Below are 23,904 nucleotides of genomic sequence, written 5' to 3' on the forward strand. Positions count from 1 at the left end.
CTTTGCCTTTTCCATAGTTTGAAATGATACACCTAATTATAGTTTTCTTTGCATTTGTCTTGCTTGTAATTATCTGACTTCCTGAGTCTGCGGGTTGATGTCTGACTCTAATTTGGGGAAATCGTCATTCATCATTGCTTCAAATACTTCTGTTTCTTTCTCTCTTTCTTCTCCTTATGGTAATCCCCTTACAAATATATCAGACTTTTTGTATACGTCTTGCAGTCTTTGGATATTCTGGGTGTTTTTTAGTGGTTATTCTCTTTTCTAAGGCTTATATTTTTAAAGGCTTTTATTGAGATAGTCTCATGATAAGAGAGTGTTTGTTCAGCTGTGTCAAGTCTACTAACAAGCCTATCAAAGGCATTCTTCATTTCTATAATAGTGATTTTGATCTCTAGCATTTTAGTTTTTGTTTTTTTCTTAGAATTTCCATCTTTCTGCTTACACTGCCCATCTGTTCCTGAAGGCAATTTAATTTATTCATTAGGATCTTTAGGATACTTATCATAAATATTTTAAAATTCATTTCCTGATAATTCCAGCTGTCAGAAATGTGTCTGATTTCAATGTTTGCTCTTTCTCTTTCAACTGTGTCATTTTGCCTTTTAGTATATCTTGTAATTTTTTCCTGAAATCGGACATGATATGTTGGGTAAAAACAACTGCTATAAAAAGGTCTTTCATAAAATCAGCCCTCTGCATCCACAGATTTTGTATCCAAAATGCAATCAACTTGGGTTGAATTGTGTTTTTTATAATTCCAGGAAGTTCTAAAAAGCAAAACTTGAATTGCTGTGCATGGGCAATTATCTGTGCATTACATTGTATTTAATTTTATAAGTAATCTAGAGATGATTTAAAGTATATGGGAGGACTGCAAGTGTGTATATGTTATATGCAAATACTATATCATTTTTCATAAGGGACCTGAGTATCTTAGAATTTTGGTATTTGTGGAGGGTCCTAGAATCAAAGGAATTCCCTCATAGATCAGTAAAGAATCTGACTGCAATGTAGAAGACTTGGGTTCAATTCCTGGGTCAGAAATATCCTCTGGAGAAGGAAATGGCGACAGCACCCCAGTATCTTGCCTGGAAAGTAACAGAGAGAGAGGATCCTGGGAACTACAGCCCATGAGGTCACAAGAGTCAGATATGACTTAGTGACTAAACCACCACCACTGCACTCAATCCCCTTCAGATCACTTCAGTTCTGTTCAGTTGCTCAGTCATGTCCAACTCTTTGTGATCCCATGGACTGCAAAACGCCAGGCTTCCCTGTCCATCACCACTCCTGGAGCTTACTCAAACGCATGTCCATTGAGTTGGTGATGCCACCCAACCATCTCATTCTCTGTCGTCCCCTTCTCCACCCACCTTCAATCTTTCCCAGCATCAGGGTCTTTTCAAATGAGTCAGTTCTTTCCATCAGGTGGCCAAAGTATTGGAGTTTCAGCTTCAGCATCAGTTCTTCCAGTGAATTTTCAGGACTGAGTTCCTTTAGGATTGACTGGTTGGATATTCCTGCAGTCCAAAGGACTCTCAAGAGTCTTCTCCAACACCTCAGGTCAAAAGCATCAATTCTTTGGGGCTCAGCTTCTTTCACAGTCCACTTCTCACATTCATACATGACTACTGGAAAAACCACAGCTTTAAATAGACAGATCTTTGTTGGCAAACTAATGTCTCTGCTTTTCATCATGTTATCTAGGTGGATCATAGATTTTCCTCCCAGGAACAGGCATCTTTTAATTACATGGCTGCAGTCAGACATGCCTGAGTGACTGAATCGACTGACTGCAGTTTCAGGGTAAGGGGAAGTGTTTTGTACTCCTATGATTAGGCTCCAGTCTCAGTAAGCCTGTGCCTCTAGACTCTGAAGCTCACAAGCACTTTTCAGTTGTGCCCATCCCATCCTGTTTAGATGAGAAAGCATGGCTAGACTTGGGTGACATTGGTTATTTCCCTTCTTGCACATGGAAGACTAGAGGGCGCTGGAGTTGATATTTTCATTCCCCCATATCAGTTAGGTGCTGATTAAATCCCAGTAGGTTAATCTCTTGTTAATTAGTTTCTCCAAATAGTAGCCCTTATTAAAGAGGGCAAGAATTTTCTGGCATATTTTAAAATGGTTCCTCTTCTCTCCTCTCTGCCAGAATCACAAGGGGATTTCTCTTAAAAATATTTACTCTGAGAACCTGGGAGACCTCCAGGAAGCAGAAGGCACAAGAGCATACGTGCCTTCCTACCTCCATGGCTGGGTTCCCTGGAGCATTTGACTCTCAGGTTGTACACACTGAGACACCAATTACAGCTGTGATCTTCCTACCCAGTCACTGGTTTCCAAGGGGGCTGCAGTTCATGGGTTTCTGCTTTAGTAAGCTGTAATTCTGTGTATTCACCTGCCAGTCTCTCCTGTGACCTCATTTCTCTTATGGATCTAAGGAAAGTCGTCAGTTTTTCAGGTTGTTCAGCCTTTTGCTTATTGTGAGGGCAGAGTAACAACTTCCAAGCTTCTTACATGCTAGATGAGAAACTGGAAGCCTCATGTTTTTGCTTTCTGATAAATTTTACCATTTTCCATATTCTAGGTTTTGTAAGAGCTTACCTTTTCTACCCTTATACCAGAATACAGGGCTATAGGGCCACAAGCAAGAAGAACTGAGCTTAGAGAGGTAAGGGCAATCCCTTCTCAGTCTCTCTCTCTCTAGTTTGTTCTCACTCTCTCTCCTCTCTCTCTTTCCTTCCCTCCCTCTCCTTCTTTCTTTCCCCTAACACAGACACACACAGACAAACACACACACACACACACACACACACACACACACACACAGAGTTAAAATATTCCATCTTTGTCCTTAGGCAACCCAGGATTACCTTTATTAAAATAACAACAAAAACACATTTGTAAGCCCAGCAATGATATACCAGGCACTAGGTTTTTCCACTGGAGAAGGCAATGGCAACCCACTCCAGTACTCTTGCCTGGAGAATCCCAGGGACAGAGGAGCCTAGTGGGTTGCCGTCTATGGCATCGCACAGAGTCGGACACAACTGAAGTGACCTAGCAGCAGTAGCAGCAGGTTTTTCCATATCCTTTTCCAATATTTAATTTATACCTTGCCCATGGAGTCTTTTTTTATACAACTGGGTTCTCAGCTATTTCCCTTCAAACAAATATCCCTTTAAACATTAACTATAGTATAAGAAAAGATTTTCCCCTTATTTTTCTTTTAAAAAGCTTTATTTCACACAAATTGATAGTATCAGTTATTAAATTATTTAGTTACTATTTTAATGTTGTATATTAAAGTATAAATTGGTATCAAATTGAGTTGATGATTCCAGGGTCATTGCATTAATTTTTATCATCACATCCAGGATTATGGATGGGAGGAGGGCTAGATGTGAAATATTTCTCATTTTTTTACTTTTTAAAAAAATCAATAAATGACATAATTAATGCAGATAAAGTAAAAACTCAGTTTTTACTTGTTAGGTTTTATATATTTCAATTGTAAAATTTCATGCTTATTGTGAGTCACTCAAACATCATAGAAATCTATTTTAAAAAGTGATAGTTTTATTCCTCACATGCCCCCAGCCTCCACTGCTCCAGAATAAACAATTTGTAGACCTTTTTGATTTTGTACACATACACATATGTTTGTATACAAAAGAACAAGTCATATTATATAAAATATCTCTCAGTTTCCTCTTAACATTATATTGGGCTGAACCAAAAAGCTCATTCAGATTTTTCCATATGATATTCTTTTTGGCCAACTCAATAGAACATTTTTACACAACTATATACAAATATATTAATACCTCATTTATTTTAATGTCTACCTAGTATTCCATCTTATGAATTTACCATAATTGAGTCAACCATTCTCTGGTTGGTAGTTTGTTTTCAACTTCTCACCATCACAAATAAAGCTGCAATAAACCTCCTTGTACATAAATTATTCTGACATGTTTATTTTTACCATTTACCCTAAAAAGACTGACAGACACATAACCTAATATGATACAAAGATTTCACTGCTTATCTCCAAGGTTAGGAGGCAGAGTTCACAGCTGGGCAAATCCTACAGGGAAACAAAACAACACACAGCATGGACTTGAACGCAGTGGGCCACAGATGATTTCAAGATCCAGATCAGTAGATCCTACCACCTCTCAACAAGGAGCGAGCCCGTTTAGACACAGGCTAGGATCCACCCTCCATGTTTATAAAGGGAGGGGATGAATGGGAGGAGAAAAATGCATGTCTCAAAGGGTAGTGCCTGAAATATTAGACACACCAAAGGGCGTCCGAGGTAAAATTCACAGGAAAAAAAAAAACACTGACACTTTCCAAGTCCTTACGGGAATCAAAGGTCAAAGCTCAGATAAGTTTACTGGCTCTTTAGGGGTTACACACCCTCTAAATTGCCATATTCATCCTTTGTCATGAGTGTTAAAAGGACTGTGGTAGAATCTGATAGCAAGTTCCATACACAAAATTTAACAAATATGCAATGTCACATGCAGCTAAGTGCTTGATCCTTGGCAGAATATTTAATCTCCCGGCACCACTGCATTCCTAAAATATGTTGGAAACCTCCCCCCAAATTTTAGTTGCTCAGTCGTGTCTGACTCTTTGTGAGCTCACCAGGATTGATCCTCTGTCTGTGGAAATTCTCCAGGGAAGAATATTGGAGTGGGTAGCCATTCCCTCATCTTTCCAACCCAGGGATTGAACCCAGGTCTCCCACATTGCAGGCAGATTCTTTACCATCTGAGCCACCAGGGAAGCCCATTACTCCATTACACAGACTCAGAGAGATCACAGGGCCAGTAAGTGGCAGACCCAGGACTCAGATTCAGGCAGGCACACTCTGAAGTCCATATGTCTCATCACACAGGATATCATCTATTTTATTCTGTTCAAGGAAAAAATCTTCAGACAGAAGTGACAGAGCCCTAGTAACGCACGGTAGTGAGGGTGGGACTGCTTGGTCCACATTGGGTTCTAGCTTAGTTGCCAGGGAACATAATTCTCAAATTGTTGGAAGGAGAATATTGTTGCAAAGGCCCTAAAGCCCAAAGTAAGGAAGAAAAATTAGTCCCTTGAAATGTGTTTGACATCTTTCCAATATTCTAAAAGAGTACCAACAAGTTCTCAAAGAATTGAAATTTGAAACCTTTGAGAAATCATGGAAAATGAAATGAATGTATGGTAATAGGAAATAGACAAATACAGATTTGAAATTCACAGAGGAGAAAGTAAATTTTGAAAATTCATATCTAGGTGTATTTATCAAACATGAAAAAGATTCGAGGACTGATTATTGAAAGCATTTCTTATTTGAAAAAAAAAGATAATCTCTAGACACAACTACAGATTTCAAGATGAGAAACTTTCTCCTCCTCCTCCTCCTCGTCCTCCTCCTTTTCCACTTCCTCTTTCTCCTCCTCCTCCTCCTCCTTTACCACTTCCTCTTTCTCCTCCTCCTCCTTTTTGGTGGATTGACATATCTGGACATTGCTAAAGTCTCTGACTACCATTTTGCAGAAAAGTACTTAGCAATTTTAAAGTATTTAGTATTCTCATGAGGGAGGTACCCAAGACAGAATACAAGGTCAGTGACATGGAGTTAGGGGAAGGACTCACCATCCAACCTAAGACTGTTGGTTAGCTGTCCAAATATTTCCAAAAAGAATCTCTATCAGCAAACTGCAGCATATCCAGTAGGTAGCAGAATCCAAACTTAAAGTCTTCTACAGGATATTCAGGCCTAAATCTAGAAAGATAAAATTTAATACAGAGAAATAAAACTAAAATATCTGAGACAGTTTATGTCTCCAACAACTTTGGATACTATTCCCAAATGACATGATTTACCAATCCTGATATCTGGAAAATGGGACAAGCAAAACAAAGTTCTACCGTAAAGTATAATTAAGTAGGTGACACTACACTGGGCCTTAAGGAGACAGAATACGTAAAGATATAAAAGCAGTTGGGCAATCTCAAGTTGCATGACTCAATCACCTTACTGCATCCAATGTTGTTTCATTTCTTTTCTATGTTAGAAAAAGTTTTTATTACTTTTTAGCTCATATTTTGCTTCTTTCTATAGTAACCCTATTTTACTGAAAATCTACTGCAAATGCTGACTTTGACTTCGACTTCTTCCCCCTGCCCCCTGCCGCTGCCCAATCTCCAGCTCTGACATTTAGGGAAGACCATGGGGAATTATCAACCCACTTGCCTCCTTTTCATGCTGCTAGGGTCCCCATTTGTCCTGGAGTTTACCCTTCCCCATTTAACTCAGATAAACTCTGAAAGATCACAGTCAGTCATAGAGTCTCATCATCCTTGTCTATGACTGGATTTGGGAATAGCATGCAATCTAGTTTGGCCAGTAAGACATGCATACATATATTCAGCCATTCATCCCATGAACATTTCTGAGTGCCTAACATGGCAGACACAAAAGGTAATCGTAATGAACAAAACAGAATGTCTCTGTCCACAGAAGTCCTAGATTCTATTTGTAGAGGGAATAAAATTAATAGAAAACATGAAGAATATTAAAGGACTTTGGGGGAAGGATTTCATTTTTAATATTTTTTAATGTCAAGGAAGAAACTGTTCTTAATTCTCTTCCACTGATGTATAGGACATGATGCCTGGGGCTTCAGCAGCAGGGAGAAGAGCTGGTCCACCTGGCCAGGACAGCAGTGCAGAAAGATGGAAGGACCCACCACACAGCTGCTAAACTTATCCAGCTGGTCACCATAATGCCTAAGGGTTTAATTACAATCTATGAAGTATATATTAACTGATAGGATATGGTATACAGGGTTGGTAGAAAAGATTCCAGGGCAACCTACCCATTCTCTCTTTTTTTTTTACAGGCAGAGTTGACTAGGACATCCATCACTACCTTGGCAATAGATGACATTAAACCAAAAAGTGAATGCGTGCCCTGTTTCCTTGTGCACTGGGCACGGAGGAAGAAAATATATGTAGAAGGCAGGCACACAGACAACCAGCCCACTAACATGACAGTACATCTACATCCTTGGGATTTCCCTGGGGTTCAATGATTAGGACTTCACGTTTCTATTGCAGGGGCCGTGGGTTTGGTCCCTGGTCTGGGAACTAAGATCCCACAAAACACAGCCAAAAAATACGAGTATACATTCTTTATAAATACATTTTGGAAGAGGTTTAGATTGCTGTTTTCTGGCACTAAAAGAGTAGGTATTTCTCATCAGAAAGATTAAAGTTATTCTGAAGCTTTATTTATCTGTGTTCTTATTTTAACAATGACCCATCCATAATCATTATCTATTTATTAAATGAAAGAAACTATTTGTTTTATGCAGATATAGAGCTGGAAAACATAGAAAGCTGATATTCCCAAAAAAACTTGATGAGAGAAGACTGCCATTTTCCCAAATGCTGAGATGATGAGACTAAGAGTTGTCATATGCTTTCTGTGATCACAGAGAGCAAAAATCCCTCATGGACACAGAAGTCACTTAATAGATCCTCGTTGAATGAATGAATATGTAAGCATTTCCAATTCTCCAATTGATGGTTTCTTTTTCACCCAAAGATATATCTATTGTCTTTCAAAAACTTACATTTCTGTTGGTACAGGAGATAAATCAACCTCTTTCTTTCTCCCTTCCTTCTTCCCTCGTTTCCTCCCTACTTTCTTTCCATCCTTCCTTCACTGTTTTTCAATAAACACTGAGGACTATCTATGGAGTAGGAATTGCATGCAGTATATGAATAAGACAGATAAGACCATTTTTGCCAATAAAATAAAATAAACACATTTAAAGTTTTCATGCATTTGCCCAGTAAATGTTATCTAATAAACAGTGAATGCGACTGAAATCCAAATTTAGGAGAGTGTAAGAGCTATGAGACTTTACATGGAGATTCTTGAATTAGGATAAGAAGGCCTTCTTCAATGAGAAACACAAAGAAATAGATGAAAATAACAGAATGGGAAAGACTAGAGATCTCTTCAATAAAATTAGAGATATCAAAGGAACATCTTATGGAAGGATGGGCATGAGAAAGGACAGCAATGCTAAGGACCTAACAGAGGCAGAAGAGATTACGAGGTGGCAAGAATACATAGAAAAACTATATTAAAAAGGTCTTAATGACCTGAATAACCATGATGGTGAGGTCACTCACCTAGAGCCAGACATCCTGGAATGTGAAGTATAGTGGGCCTCAAGAAGCATTAACACAAACAAAGCTAGTGGAGGGGATGGGATTCCAGTTGAGCTATTTCAAATCCTAAAAAATGATGCTGTGAAGATGCTGCACTCAATATGCCAACAAATTTGGAAAAGCCAGCAGTGGCCACAGGTCTGGAAAAGGTCAGTTTTCATTCTAATCCCAAAGAAGGGCAGGGCTAAAGAATGTTCAAACAACTGGATAATTGTGCTCATTTCACATACTAGTAAGGTCAATACTCAAAATCCTTCAAGCTAGGCATCAGCAGTACTCAAATCAAGAACTTCCAGATGTACAAGCTGGTTTTAGAAAAGGCACAGGAACCAGAGATCAAATTGCCAACATTCACTGGATTATAGAGAAAGCAAGGGGATTCCAGAAAAACACCTACTGGACTATGCTAAAGCCTTTAACTGTGTGGATCACAACAAATTAGAAAATTCTTAAAGAGATGAGAATACCAGACCATCTTACCTGTCTCCTGAGAAACCTGTATGCAGGGCAAGAAGCAACAGTTAGAACCTTACATGGAACAACTGACTGGCTTAAAATTGGGAAAGGAGTACATCAAGGCTGTATATTGTCACCCTGTTTATTTAACTTATATGCAGAGAACATCATGAAAAATGCCAGCATGGATGAGTTACAAGCTGGAATCAAGGCTGCTGGGAGAAATAGCGACAACCTCAGATATGCAGATGATAGCATTCTAAGGGCAGAAAGCAAAGGGGAGCCTAAGGAGCCTCTTGATGAGGGTGAAAATGGAGAATGAAAACATGCTAAGACTCAACATTCAAAAAACTAAGATCATGGCACCCAGTCCCATCACTTCACAGCAAACAGAAGTGGAAAAAGTAGAAGCAGTTATGGATTTTCTGTTCTTGGGCTCAAAAATCACTGTGGAGGATGACTGCAGCCATGAAATTAGGAGACACTTGTTTCTTGGAAGAAAAGCAGTGAAAATACCTAGACAGCCTGTTAAAAAGTAAAAACATCACTTTGCTGACAAAAGTCCAAATAGTCAGAGCTATGGTCTTTCCAGTAGTCCTGTTTGGACATGAGAGTTGACCATAAAGAAGGCTGAGCACTGAACAATCCATGCTTTCAAATTGAGGTGCTGAAGAAGGCTCTTTTCAGTCCCTTGGACAGCAAGGAGACCAAACCAGTCAATCCTAAAGGAAATCAACCTTGAATATTCATTGGAAGGATTGATGCTAAAGCTAAAGCTCCAAAACTTCAGCCACCTGATTTGAACAGCTGACTCACTGGAAAAGACCCTTATGCTGGCAAATACAGAAGGCAAAATGATAAGATGGTGGCAGAGGATGCGATAGTTGGACAGTCTCACCGTCTCATTGGACATGAACTTGGACAAACTCAAGGAAATGGTGAAGGACAGACAAGCCAGGCGTGCTTCAGTTCATGGGGTCACAAAAAGTGGGACACAACTTAATGACTGAACAACAACAAGGTAATGAGTATATGTAAAGGGAAAGAAAAGATGATGAGGCTAGAGAAAATGTTAAAAAGGCTCTCCAGTACAGATGTACAGAGGGCACTGTAGGGGAAGTGATTAGCTTGCTTGGTGGAAAGTACATGTTTCCCGTAGAATAATTAGGAGAGTTAAGTTCATAAGGGTAGTGTGAGGTCATGTAATAGAAGTCTTTGAAGGACAAGCTAATATCTGGTCTGCAGCTATTGGCAATGAGAAGCTTATTTAAGTAAGGCAAGAAATATAGAACTTAATAAAAACTGTCTACCATTGATATAGGCAATGGAAAACATTACTTCTATCATTACTGGACTGTAATGTTTGAGTTGAAATAAGATTTCTAAAAAGCATTAAACAATTGTGGGCCAGAGTACCCGGGACACTGTGATTTACATTAATATGTATCCATAGGGAACTCCACTCAATACTCTGTAATACTCTAAATAGAAAAAGAATTTTAAAAAGAACAGATACATGTATAACTGAACCTCGTCACTGTATACCTGAAACTCAAATATTTTTAATCAACTATAACACAATATAAAATAAAAATTAAAGAAAAAACAAACAAAAACCAAAGGAGGTCATTTAATATCAAATTTCTAAAATAATTTTGTGCTGTTAGGATCCATGCTACGAATTCAAAAGGGATAAACCAGAATATTATTTTTTAAGGACAAAAATCAGGAGCTTATTTTTAATATGTAAAATACCATAAAGCCATTTTCAGACCATTAAAAAAAATACTGTGTATTAGGTCTTCATCCTGGTTCTTCAAATGAGGACAAAGGTATCTCTGTTATGTTAATAAGACAGCTTTTGGAAACCTCCGAAGGATAGAGGCTGGTTGTCAAGGGAGCCAACCCTGCTATTAGTGGGTCAGAACCACTCCCATGACCCCACCCCCACCTCTGGGTAGGAGAGAAGGGGCTGGAGATGGAGTTCAGTCAACAATGGCCAATGATTTAATCAACCATGTTTATGAAGCCTCCATCAAAACCCAAAAGAATGGGGGTTCAGAGAGCTTTCAGATTGGTGACATGTGGAGGGGCTGGGAGGATGGGGCAGCTGGGGAGGGCAGGGAAGCTCTGTGACCTTTCCTCTGACCTTGCCTAAGGCATATCTTTCTTCCAGATGTTTCTGAGTTTTATCAGTAATCTAGTGGGAAAATGTGTCTCTAGTCAGGGGTCCCTAACACTGGTAATGGTCCCTGGCATTTTACGAACCAGGCCACACACCAAGAGGTAAGCGGCAAGCTAGTGAATCTGTATTTACAGCCACTCCCCATCACTCCCCATCGCGCATCACCACCTAAGCTCCACCTCCTATCAGATCAGCTGAGGCATTAGATTCTCATAGGAGTGGGAACCCTGCTATAAACTACACAAGTGAAGGATCTAGGTTGTATGCTCCTTATGAAAAGCTAATGCCTGATGATCTAATTCTGCATTAGGGTGAATTGTATCATTATTTCATTACGTATCACAATGTAATAATAATAGAAAGAAAGTGCACACGACTGAATCATCCTGAAATCATCCCTCTCACCAGTTCATGGAAAAACTGTCTTCCACAAAACTGGACCCTGATGTCAAAATGGTTGAGGACCACTGCTCTAAGTTCTGTGAGCCACTCTAGCAAAGCAACCAACCCAAGGAGCCAGAGTCCTTGGAAACTCCAGTCTGTAACTGGTCAGTCAGAAGCAGAGTTGACAACCTGGACTTAAAACACTGGCTTAACCTGGGGCAGGGGAATGGGGCAGAGGATCAGTGCTTTAGGAGTGGGCCCTTACCTGTGGAATTTGACCCCATCTCTGGGTAGACAGTGTCAGAATTCAGTTAATTGCTTGGTGGTATTAGAAAACCCCCACATTGGAACACAAGAAAGGTGAATATTTAAACAGTTCACTGAATCTAAGACTGCCAAGGGTGAACAACAATATGAATATTTTTAACTGTTAAAATTTGATCATAACATGGATAAGAGTAGGAAATAATTTAAACAACAGAATCACCAAACCCATTATTACTTCAAAAAATGTGAAGTTTTCAATTTCAGAACCATAATCAAAACATTAGTTTAAAAATGCACACTCTAACTCATTCATCAATTGTTTCAAAATATAATATTATAAATGCTAATTCTGATACTAAAAATCCTATTAACAAACTGAGCTGTCTCCTAGAAAACCTTTTATTAATCCAATCATATTCTATAAATATTCAAAAAACTAGGAATGCTAATAAGAGGAAAACTATTCTAAGGAAATGAAACATCCTAACCTAAAGCTACCTAGATTGTGCTATTTAAAAGTCTCAATGGAGAAATGCTAAATATTATCAAAGGTCTCTCCCAAGCCAAAGCCCTGGGGCATAGCACACTCCTCCAAGAGTTATGTTCTAAATTAACTTGCGTTCTCCTAGATTGTTCATCAGAACATTATAACCAGATCTGGAAATTAAAAACCATCCATATTACACGCTCTGTCAATACTTTATGCATTATATCGAGAAGGAAGACTACAGTTTAAATTTCTCTTTGGCTCCCTGCCTCTAAAAACAGCAGTTTGGAAGGCATGACTCAGATTCTCACCTAGCAGGTAGAATACAAAATGTTCTCTTTTCACTCATGAAGACAAGCATGGACTCATGCCAGACAGAATCTTTCTAGCCAACAGATGAACATTCATTGATAATATTTTAAACACAGGCCTTTGTACTGAGATGACATTTTTTCTTAATATTTAGTGAAAATTAGTACTTACATGGGTTAAACTTCCTTAAATGACTTTTTTCAACTTGCAAACTTTCTCAACTGCTAATGATTACATCCCAAAGGAAAGCTAAGGATGAAAGGTGATGACACACTGAATTTTGCAAAGGCGAAAGAGTATACCTAGTACAGAAGTAAGAAAATTGAACTCACAAAGGGATATATTAATATTCTGCCCAATTCTCCCCTCAAAGTGTATAATTATTACCCCCACGTAAATTAAAAGAATGGTGATGCTCTTCTTTTAATGACCTGCCACATTTCCCTTCTAATGTGCTTACACCTGGGTCAAGCAGAAAACTATTCAGCTAGAATTAACAATTAATGAACTTTGCTACAATGCAAGTTTAAGCCTTTAAAATAATCTGCTGTAAAAGGAAGGGATGGGACAACAGGTGACAGCTCTCTCCGGAACTGGCCACTCCACCAATCACAAATTGTGAATGTGCATAATAATACGCAGGGCACTGTCCTGCTGGTGGAGTTCTTCCCCAGTTCCTGTCTCCTCCAGCATAAATAGGTTTCTGTGAGCCCCTCATCCAAGGCGGGACTGTAATTTTAACCTCATCCATCAATGTTCATATCTCATGTATCAGTTTTAGGCACCATCTAAAACTGAATATACCATCTCAAGGATGGACGTGGCACATAATACAAGACAGAATGAGACTACAATTTTGCGCAGAGAGTACACCAAATATGTTTTGTTTTGTTACATTTGTAAAATTTATTTTACTTAAAAAAATTTTTTTGGCCCCGGCATGCAGCATTGTGGGATCTTAGTTCGCTGATAGGGATCAAGCCTGTGCCCCCTGCATTGGAAGTGAGGAGTCTTAATCACTGGACCACTAGGGAAATCCCCCAAATACTTTGTTTTTAATATCTCCTAATTTTTTTAAAAAAGGGGACTATGTCATCATCTATTTTAAAATTAAACTTTACAACTACCAGTTGGTCTTCAGGGAATTTTTGGGTATAGTGAAATTAAGAGCAAGTTCACAAAGAAAAGCTTTCAGGAGGAATTTAAGAATATGGAAGGCATTTTACTTTTTACTTCTTAGTATAGAGAGGAAACCTAATTCAATTTTTCTCTTGACTTGTTTTAAACTCTTAAACATTACAAGAGATGGTCAGCTCAGATAACATGGATCTCGAGAGACTTTACCTGAACGGCTGTGAGCAACTCTGTAAAGCTCTAGGGAAGGAACTATGAGTAACTAAAGCTCCAGTCTGGACACTCGTGTATTGTGTAGCATGGAGGGGAGTGGTGGGCAACACAGTATTCTGTGCAACTGAGATGACTAAAGATTGAAAAAATAAGGCCAATGGCAGAGTTGTGAAACTAGGAAATGAAGAAAGAAGATAAAGTAGAGTTTTCAGAGAAGAGAAAGCACATTAAAAAAAAAAAAACCTTTGAAAATTACTATCTGATAAATAAAAGTATGCATAGCTTTTTTCAAAAAGCAAGATTTGGCATATATTTAATTGATCATTTATCTGAGCTCTATCAGGAAAAAATAAAGATATATCAAAATAATATTCTAACAGACCAGTTCTATCTTTTCACCCAATTGCAACTGTTATAACTCTTTTCTATATATGTTGTCTTGAATATGTCAAGAAAAAACCTTTAATATCCTCATTTAAAAACATTTACACCATTGAACTTCCTCCCTAGGATGCTGCCATTTTCATATCAGTTCAGTCAGTTCAGTCATGTCCAACTCTTTGCGACCCCATGAATTGCAGCATGTCAGCCCTCCCTGTCCATCACCAACTCCCGGAGTTCACCCAAACCAATGTCCATTCAGTTGGTGATGCCATCCAGCCATCTCATCCTTTGTCATCCCCTTTACCTCCTGTCCCCAATCCCTCCCAGCATCAGAGTCTTTTCCAATGAGGTGGCCAAAGTACTGGAGTTTCAGCTTCAGCATCAGTCCTTCCAAAGAACACCCAAGACTGGTTGGATCTCCTTGCAGTCCAAGGGACTTTCAAGAGACTTCTCCAACAGCACAGTTCAAAAGCATCAATTCTTCAGTGTTCAGCTTTCTTCACAGTCCAACTCTCACATCCATACATGACCACTGAAAAAACCATAGCCTTGACTAGACGGACCTTTATTGGCAAAGTAATGTCTCTGCTTTTTAATATGCTATCTGCTACTGCTAAGTCACTTCAGTCATGTCCAATTCTGTGCGACCCCATAGACGGCAGCCCACCAGGCTCCCCCGTCCCTGGGATTCTCCAGGCAATAACACTGGAGTGGGTTAATATGCTGTCTAGGTTGGTCATACCTTTCCTTCCAAGGAGTAAGCGTCTTTTAATTTCATGGCTGCAGTCACCATCTGCAGTGAGTATGGAGCCCAAAAAAATAAAGTCTGACACTGTTTCCCCATCTATTTCCCATGAAGTGATGGGACCAGATGCCATTTTCGTACACCCATCGTTAAATGAATTCGGCACCCCTAGCTCCTTTTTCACTTTCAAAGGAAGTTGGAGTGGGCTTTATTAGCATTTTAAATATCTTTTTCTAAAGGGAAAAAGACACCAAAAATAAATAAAACTTTTCCCTGTGATATTAAAAATCACTAGGTGGTCTTAAATTTCCTGCCTTTATATGTTTCTTTCAAGATAGGAACTTTAAACATTTTGAGTCAGCTTTTACCCAAAGATAACTTCAGTTGACTCAAACTTGTATGGTTTCTTAAAAATACCTTTTTGTTAACATTTTTACCTGACAATTCACCAAAAAAGTGTGTTAATTCAAATTACTATTCAAAGATACAAAATAAGTGAAGGCAGTATGTTGCTTTCTTAACTTTATGCATACAAAGGGCTGAAGCTGAAAATTTTATTCAGAATCACAGAAATAGCCAAGATGAATAAACCAAATGGGAAGATACTCTCTATTAGATCGATCAGTCATAAAAATGATGACAAGAAATGTGAAGCTAGAAGATGACTATATATGGTAGGCCAGTTGGCTTCACCCAGCTTGCCACAGATATTTTAGTGTCAATTAGTTCTCATACCAGAGAAGGCAATGGCACCCACTCCAGTACTCTTGCCTGGAGAATCCCATGGACGGAGGAGCCTGGTGGGCTGCTGTCCATGGGGTCGCTAAAAGTCGGACACAACTAAGTGACTTCACTTTCACTTTTCACTTCCATGCATTGGAGAAGGAAATGGCAACCTACTCCAGTGTTCTTGCCTGGAGAATCCCAGGGTGGGGGAGCCTGGTGGGCTGCCATATATGGGGTCGCACAGAGTTGGACACGACTGAAGTGACTTAGCAGCAGCAAGCAGCAGCAGCTCCCATACAAATTGGTAGTCTGTGATATCAGAAGCATCCAAATGAGACTAGAGACAGCTTAAAAATACTTCACCTCTCTGGGAAAACTCAAAGCACATACCTTACTAGGTCATCAGCTTTACGTCTACATGAAGGCTTCTTCTACATACCATCTAAACCACATTCAAGAACACTGGCCCAATTATCTTTTTGATCCAACTCTGTATTCTTCCTGGAAAACACATTTAGCAATTAATAAATTTGTTAGACTTGATATAGTGATGTAAATGCTAATTTCCTATATTTGTGTATGTCGTTCTAATACCTGATAACAGAGTATAATCATAAGAAATCTAACAGTTAATTTGCTCTAAAATTGCTATAGATTAAGTTTAGCATGCTTTTATTGAGATGACTTTTTTATTGTCCTCAATATTTCTATCTGGGAGCAAACTAAGCAATATGTAACTGTTCTAATCCGGTATTTATAAATAAAAGGCTTTGTGACTAAGCATTTAGATGTATTCCTATCCCCCTAAAAATCTACTTTTGAAATCTGTTTAAAAACAGACCTTCTAAAAGTAAAATCATCTATCTAAAATGTATTACATATTCATAGTATATGATTTTTTTTTGGTTCAGACTGAAAATTTTTCTTAGAGGATATCTTATCTAAAATTCCATAAGAGACAGTATGTGCGTGCTAAGTTTCTTCAGTGATGTCTGACTCTTTGCAACCCTAAGGACTGTAGCCCATCAGGCTCCTCTGTCCAAGGGATTCTCTAGGCAAGAAGACTAGAGAGGGTTGCCATGCCCTCCTTCAGAGGATCTTCCTGACCCAGGGATTGAACCCAAGATTTCTGAGTCTCCTGCAATGGCAGGTGAGGTTCGTTACCATTAGTGGCACCTGGAAAGCCCATAAGAGATAATACTGTGTAATGAAAACAGGCATCTGCTTTCATTCAAACCTGGGTTTCAGCCCTATCTGTGACTTTGGAATAATTAATTAATCTTCCGTTTTATCATATGAAAATGAAGATAATAATGTCCTGGAAGGTTCTTGTAGACCTTTTGAAAATAATTATAACACCGACTGTAGGGTTTTGTCAGTGTAGCATAGCAATTAAGAGCCCCCAGAGTTGAGGACAGATCATGGATTCAAACCCCGGCCCTGACACTTAAAAGTTGTAACCTTAGACAAACTACTCAAATTCCCTTTGTTCAGGCCCCCTATCTGTAAAATGGGAATAAAGATAGTATCTGCCTCATAAATGTTTGCTGAATAATGCATGTTGATTACTAAGTAATACACTGAGACAGTACCTGGCACAGACTACATCATGTGTGAATATTAACTGTTACTTTTTAAATGTCTAACAAATGACAGCTCTTACTATGATAAGAAGGAAGTGGAGGAAGAGCAGGCCCAGAAGAGGTAGAATGTGAGAGGAGAAGCAGACCAAACGGCTCCATTTCGAGAGAGCTAGAAAGATCCAAAAACAACTTGTGCCACTGTGATGATGTTTAGAACAGCTCTAGGAAAGGGATTTCCAAGATCCAGAACCTGATTTCTCTTTTTTTTTCAGAACCTGATTTCAAATCAATCATAATTCTGACACATGCTTTGAAATTGCCCCTTTTATACAACCAATGGTCTAATATGAAAATTTGAAGCTTCTTGATTCCTTAGTCAAACCATGTTTTATACTTTGAATGATCTTTTCTTTGTCTGTTTATTTTTTCTGCAAATATTTTTCCTCTTCAACCAGGTTACCAGTTTCTTTGATAACAAGAATTTGATGTTATTTACATTTATAGTCTACTCTTTCCCAAGCCAGAAAGAGTGTTAATAAATATATACATTATTGAACTTATATATGTTATTAAGCCTAAATAGGGCTTCCCTCATAGCTCAGTTGGTAAAGAATCTGCCTGCAATGTGGGAGACCTAGATTCAATCCCTGGGTTGGGAAGATCCCCTGGAGAACAGAAAGGCTACCCACTCCAGTATTCTGGCCTGGAGAATTCCATGGACAGTCCATGGGGGTCACAAAGAGTCAGACATGACTAAGCGACTTTCACTTCACTAAGCCTAAACAACTAATCACCTCCATGGCTAATATTTTAGGTTCCTTTATGGGACACAAACTTTTATCACAAAGTTTAATAAATCAATGCATTATCTAGTACTTTAGTTCAAATGTAACTCAAATTTATAAATCAACCTAGATGAGATTTTAGACATCTGTGTTTAAACTTTGCTTGGCTTTTACACAAATAAGATTTAAAAGCATCTTGACTATTCCAAAATTATAAATGCTCTCCTCTTCCTGCATTACTAATAATCCACATGAAGCCCCAGGAACTTTTATTTAATTGTACAAAGGTGTGCAAAGATATGATTGCTACAGAAAGAATCAAGAAACAGAAAAACAAAAAAAAAAAAAAAAAAAAACAGGCTAAACAGTATTTCTTCAGCTCAGAAAAATTTTCTTCCAGTACATCTTTGATTAGTGTTTCATTCCCATTTGTTCTGTTCTCTACTTCAGGGATTATCCATTTGCAGATTTGCTTTTATGTTTTATTATCTTGACCTCACCATTCTCATTTCTTTGCATAAAAACATGCACCAGGGGGCCTCTCACAATTTCCTCTGCATCACTGATTTGACTTGTCTCAGCATTAATTCTGCATTTATTTGACTGTAATGTGGATTTTAACTCACTTTTTACATTTTCTCTAACCTCTTTAATGTATTATTTTAACATATGACCCTTCTAATATACTATTTTTCCACAAATATTGCCATAAACTAAAGTAATATTACTCCTGTTACTTAGAATTCAAATACTAGTATTTTTAAAAGAAAAAAGTTGTTTTACAGAATTTTTGAAATGTGCGAATATCTACATCTTATATATTTACCAAACAAATGTGAGCCCCTACTATATGACAGCCCATAGTAACTTAAAGACAAATAGAACATGTTCCTTATTTCAAGAAGCTTAAAAATAATAATAAGAGTGATAAAAAATCACACATTTAAGATGTATGTCTATGTATTAGGCACTGTGTCAAACATTTTGGATGCATAATCTAACCTAACCCTCGTAACAATACAAAAGAGGTACTGCTATACTGGTTTTAGCATAATGAGCTAAAGTTAGAAGACGGTCAACAACTTGCTTGTAGTTCCTTAATCCCACTGCTCCAAAACCCATGTCTTCGTCATCTCCTTCTTCACTTTTCCATCATTTTCTCCAGTTTCTCATCGTTTCCCTTCATTAAATTAAAAGCAACACACAGCATAAACAGGTTCTTATTTAAATAAAATAATGATTTAGTGAAACTGTAATATACACCAGCTGCCAACCAATTTCATTTCCTGTAATTTGAACCTGGTAAGTGAGAAAAAAAGTCAAAATTATTCTCAATCAAATATATATAAATATATTATGAGCTAGAAAGGAATAGTTCAGGAGAAAACCAGAAAACTCATTAAAATAATACAAACACACAGTCTTGGCTTCTCTTCTGAAAAAAAAAAAAAAAGCTTTCTCTGTAAAACTCCCTTGATTTTCTTGTATTTCCATTTATTCAGTCCCAGTAATAATTGCAGTTTCTACAGAAATAAGGTCTACAACTTATAAGTATTCTTTTTATAAGTGCTACAACCAGTGCTTTCCTTTACCAAGGGAACAAAATAAACTTTAAAACTCATTCCCTCAGAGCAAGAGTCTATAAAGTTCTTCTGTAAAAGGTCAGATGGTAACTATCTTAGGCTTTGTATTCAGTATGGAAAGTAAAAGTGAAGTCGCTCAGTTGTGTCCGACTCTTTGCGACCCCATGGGCTATAGCCCACCAGGCTCCTCCCTCCATGGGATTCTCCAGGCAACAGTACTAGAGTGGGTTGCCACTGCCTTCTCCAGGGGATCTTACCAACCCAGGGATCGAACTCAGGTCTCCTGCATTCCAGGCAGATGCTTTAACCTCTGAGCCACCAGGGAAGCCCAGTATGGGCTCAGTCACAACTATTCAACTCTGTCATTGTAGTGAAAAAAGTGGCCCTAGACAATACATAAGCAAGTGAGCGTGACTCTGTGCCAGTAAAACTATAATTATGAACACTGAAATAGAGACAAAGATATAGAGAACTAATGTATGGATACTAAGGGGGTACGGGGAGGGTGAGATGAATTGGGATACTGCGATTGACATGTTCACTATTGGTAAATGTATAAAATAGAAAACTAATGAGAAGCTACTGCATAGCACAGGGAACTCAACTCAATGCTCTGTGGTGACCTAAATGGGAAGGAATTCCAAAAAAGAGGGGATACATGTATATATATAGCTGATTCACTTTGCTGTACAGTAGAAACGAACACGACACTATAAAGTAACTACACGTAAATAAACTTTTTAAATGAAACTTGGAATTTTATATAATTTTTACATGTCACAGAACATTCTTCTTCTTTTAACTTTTTCAATGACTGAAAAATGTAAAAGCCACTCATTTCCTTTGTGGCCCTGTTCACACTTGAATGTAAGTAACTGTAATTACTTGAACAATACTATGTTCCCCCAATAAACTGTAAGTTCCATGAGTTCAGGGCTCAGGTCCGTTGTTTTTACTGCTTTCACCAGTACTCAGTAGGGTTAAGAATTAATCAGTTAACCAGGGTTCAAGCAGTTTAGGTCTCCTGACTGCTTGAATCTTGGTCAAAGGGGTTTAGGTCCAAGATTCAATCCTTAGTTCTTCTTTGTCTTCCAGGCCAGGTCATGAATGTTCTATTTTGACCCCTCTGACATGTTGCCTCTGTTTGTTTTTGTGGAAAATATTTTTGCCTCATTTTTTAAAACCATTTGTTACATTGTATTAACCTAGATACACTAATTCTCATTTGCGCTTTTCATCCCCTTGGAATTTCTGCAAGTTACTGCTTCACATCAGAACAATTTCTGATCTCTGGGTGTGGAAACATGATGATCACAGAATCTAGAGTAGAGGGGGAACAGTTGAAGGGCCAGGCTATGAGCAACCTGATTACCAAATGTAAGCAGGGAAACTTCAAATGTTAACTGAAAGTTGGGGAAATAAAGGCATGATAAGGAACCTACTGGTTATAAACCTTTCCTCCCATGGTCTTAAGAATTTTGGCGGGGAACCACTTTCAAAATTTTACTATATTTCAAAAGGTAATAAGTATAATTACCAAAAAGTCACTGATTATTTATTTTAAAAACCAAAATGAGAACAATTTCCTACAACGCCAATGGAAAAGACATAACAGGGGAAATAAAGCATATTTGATAATGGAATTATGTGCCTTAAAAAAAGAAGGCAACTGAAGCATCAAGACAAGGGGTGCGTAAAGGGACTGAGAGACACGAATATTACCAAATGGACAATCCCACCAAATTAAATATAATGTTCTGGAATACCCCTTCTCCATCTATTAGCTGTAATTCTGTAACCCTTCAGAGGAAAATGGAACTGCAAAAGAAAACTCCAATTAGGTCTCTCAGCCTAAGGCATATTCAAGCCTTAGTGATCTGAATGGAATGCATTATAATTCAAAGGTAATCTGGTGATGTCAGTCAGGGCTTTCTCATCATCCTGCATTTTTTGTCCATCAAAGAAAGGAAAGAAAAATGCCTGAATGTGATACAGCTCTTAACAAAGAAACATCTAACACTGAGGAAATGCGATTTCCCCTTGACGCACTGACATTAACCAACAAAGGGCCAACTGGAGAGGCAGGTGTTTCCTGGGGAATAGGATAGATCAGCAAGGTCATAATCAGAGATTTATACAGGAGAACGGAGAATGATTTTACCTAAAGGTATGTGTTATTGTTTTCTTCCTTTCTTTTTATTCCTTTGAAATAACCTGAAAGAGTAGAATACTTTCTCATCTTTCCCGTCAAGGTTTCCATGAAAGTAACCTATCTCTTGGTTCTTTTTTCTTTCCTGCAGTCTTTGGGGACAGAGAAATGTATGTGTAGAGCATCAAACTTTTATGAAGAAGACACTCCGTGAAGTATCAGAGAGATTTGAGAACATGGAAAGGTAAGCCCCTTAGCTGGGTTTTTAGATGGATATGTTTCAATTCAATCCAGAATAAGAGCAGACCTGATCTTCTTCACAGTGGCTAGAATTTGCTTGAGATCAGTGTTCTCACTGGCATGGAAATTAGCTACAATTACAGTGTGTCATCACTGACTCGATGGACGTGAGTCTGAGTGAACTATGGGAGTTGGTGCTGCGATTCATGGGGTCGCAAAGAGTCGGATACGACTGAGCGACTGAACTGAATTGAACTGAACTGTGTGTCAATGAACATGAATTTGGTTCCATTAAATCATGCTTAATTAGGTATCTGTTTAGCTTTTTAAATTGCAGCTTGATCTACCCATCACGGTTTTGGTCCATGCCTTTCTGCATAAGGATGAAGGGGAAAGGACCATTCCCCTCTCACTGGACACTGAGCCTATGACACTGCATGTCCCCATCCAGGCCTTCCCAGCACATGGGTTCCTGCAAGCAAGATGTTGTTGAACTGTAGACACAGTGCTAATAAAAGTCTCATCTTCCTTCCAAAGACACTGCTCCCTTTAAGCTTTACTTCCTCCAGGCATGGTCCAGAGGAACTACACAGCAAGATCTTCCTCTCTTTGAAAAGATTTCATTAATCAATCAAACAGGTTTAAAGCGAGGCAAAAAGTATGGCTTGCTTTTCAACCAATCTGAGGTCCGTTCTTTCGGATATTAAAACAGGAACGTCAGCATTGATTGCTTAATTCTTTTCTCTGAGACTTAAAGGGTATTAAAAATTGTAAAGCTTTATTAACTTTTTTGATGTAAACAGTTTAACATCAAAAGTGCTTCCTTATTTTGAACCATGAAAAAATGAGCAAATGTGTTTTCCATAATGTTTACCACTTTCCAAGGCACAGACGTAGTGTTACACAACCTTCAAAACCCAAGACAAACTGATCTCTTCTAGTATAACTACATTAAACTATAATAATTATAGTATATTCACATAATGGCAAGAAGATAAATCTAAATTGATAGGGACTTCATTAATTAGATAATTGCTGAGACATGGGTTGATGTTTACCTTTGAGCTATCTCCTGAAAAAAGGGCTAGCTAAGCAAATTATTATCGCAGGGCAAACCCATAAGGAGAATGCTTACCTAAGCAAATCCATTTATATACAAATTATGTAATTGCAATGCATGAGCTGGCTGTTTTGATACATTACTTCTAAATCATTTGTCTTTTTAATGTAAATGTTCCCATAGACAACACTCGGTTAGCATACTATTAGTGACTGTGAGAACTGAATAATTTAATTACTAGGGGAAAACAGGATTCAGATGATGCTTTTTTCCTTGAAATTTGGAGCCAGGAGACTTAAAAAAATCCTTGGGCAAGGAAGCTCTTGCTTACTGAGGCTTGCTTTCATCATCTGAAAAGAAAATAATATTTTTTACGGTATCACTGTGGGGATTAAACTGGATGAAAAATAAAGCAACTGCCAGAGTTTCTGGAATACAGTTGGTTCTAAATCAACACTTTTTGAATAGGACTATGAACTTTCACTGGAGAAGGAAATGGCAATCCACTCCAGTACTATTGCCTGGAAAATCCCATGGACAGAGGAGCCTGGTAGGCTACAGGCCATGGGGTCGCAAAGAGTCAGACACAACTGAGCGACTTACTTACTTACTTATGAACCTTTAACTAAATCAGACTTTTTTCCCAATATTGTAATCACTCACGGGATTTTATTCTAGAAAATACAGAAAATTTATCTTACTATCATCCTTTGAGAGTTCTTTTAGTAATATTCTCTTTTAATAATTATTTATACCTTTTTTTTTTCTTTTAAAAAAGTTTATAATGGGACTTTGCTAGTGGCCCAGTGGTTAAGACTCCATGCTTCCAAAGCAAGGGGCCAGGGTTTGGTCCTTGGTCAAGGAACTAGATCCCACAGGCCACAACTAAAGATTCCTGCAAATGAACTAAGACCTAACAGTTCAGTTCAGTCTCTCAGTCATGTCAGACTCTCTG

The sequence above is a fragment of the Ovis aries genome, chromosome 17, assembly GCF_016772045.2.
Source record: "Ovis aries strain OAR_USU_Benz2616 breed Rambouillet chromosome 17, ARS-UI_Ramb_v3.0, whole genome shotgun sequence".
In the NCBI taxonomy this organism is placed as follows: Eukaryota; Metazoa; Chordata; class Mammalia; order Artiodactyla; family Bovidae; genus Ovis; species Ovis aries.